The sequence below is a fragment of the Polyodon spathula genome, unplaced genomic scaffold (genome assembly GCF_017654505.1).
Source record: "Polyodon spathula isolate WHYD16114869_AA unplaced genomic scaffold, ASM1765450v1 scaffolds_3840, whole genome shotgun sequence".
NCBI classification, from domain to species: Eukaryota; Metazoa; Chordata; class Actinopteri; order Acipenseriformes; family Polyodontidae; genus Polyodon; species Polyodon spathula.
In genome coordinates this window covers 1-1271 of record NW_024475298.1, presented here as the reverse complement: position 1 = coordinate 1271, position 1271 = coordinate 1, and the positions used below count along the sequence as shown (strand labels likewise).

At 43.7% G+C, this 1271-nt stretch overlaps 1 pseudogene; it reads right to left on the bottom strand.

Annotated features, from left to right (window-relative positions):
• Positions 1-6: 6 nt before the first annotated feature.
• LOC121312359 lies at positions 7-836 on the bottom strand (annotated as a pseudogene).
• Positions 837-1271: the final 435 nt, after the last annotated feature.

Here is a 1271-nt window from a genome sequence, read left to right as displayed (position 1 = left end):
ATAGGCTGGCCTCCATGGAAACCCCAGGTACAACATCCATGGAAAACGTCGTCCCTGCAGTGATGGTGGTGGAGTTGCTAAAGTGCATGCTCTGGCTGACAGTTGATTCATACTCTTTGGAGGCACTTGTAGAAAAGGATTGCTCAGTGTCTGTTCGGTTCACCCCAATAATCTCATCAATCTTGAGGTTTCTCTCATTCTCTTTAACCATCTGGTCCCACAGGATCTTAGCTTTAACCACAGGTCTGCCAGCCTTCAAAGGACGAACATGACTCACCCTGTCGTTGAATCCGAAATCATTGTAGTTAGCAACTCTTTCTCCCATCCTGGCCACAATCTGACGACCGTTACATTCTGTGTGCTCATACAGCACCCAGGCACCGTGGTTCACAATGTGGGAGGAAAACTCATCATTGAAGTGTGCAAATGTGAGGTTGGTTTCAGTGTTTAAAACCAGCTGACATCCTTGAAAATTGCAGTGCTGAAACAAAACGATTTCAGGGTTCTCAAGATCCTCTGTGATGATCTTTAGTGAGGAGAATGTATCATTTCCGTTATACTGGCATACTCCCCTTCCTCATAAACTCTCTGTTGGCCATCATAGTTGATGTGCTCATAAGCTATCCATGGCTGGCCGATTACCTTCAAGGATGAAATGCAGTCGTTAAAGCTTTCATTTATCAGATTGGGAACATCTCTGTAGAACTCTTTGCTGAGGCCCTGGAAATTGCAATGCTGATACACGACGATCCTGCTCATGGTGGGTGTTTTCAGTTTCTGTTGGAATGCACTTCTTGAGCACCGGCAAGTTGTAGTATACAGAACGGACTGAGCTGACAGTTTATATAAGCACACAGTTCACAGGGTTTGCGATACACCACTTTAAGGTGAAAGAAAGGACAGAATGTTTCATCACACCCTTAGGTTGAGTCAGAGTAGAAACTTTTTATGATTTTATGTAGAAACTATATATCCCATGTACATGCTTTACCCCAGAAGAATATACTGGTTACTGATAAAGTGACCTTTATTCTCCAGAGCTCTCTGTTGTTTGATGACTTCTGTTGGTGTGCGGACTTGTGATTACATGTCTGGGGCGATACCGTTTGAGTGCGTAGCGGGTGAACTGCCACAGGGGATAAAAGCCAGGGGAGTTTCTGTTTGGAGTGTGTGTTTTCTGTTTAGGGTGTGTGTTTTCAGTTTGGAAGGGTGTGTTCTTTTGTTTAGGAGTTTGCTTTTATGTTGGAGAGTTTTTTGTTTAGAATTAAAGG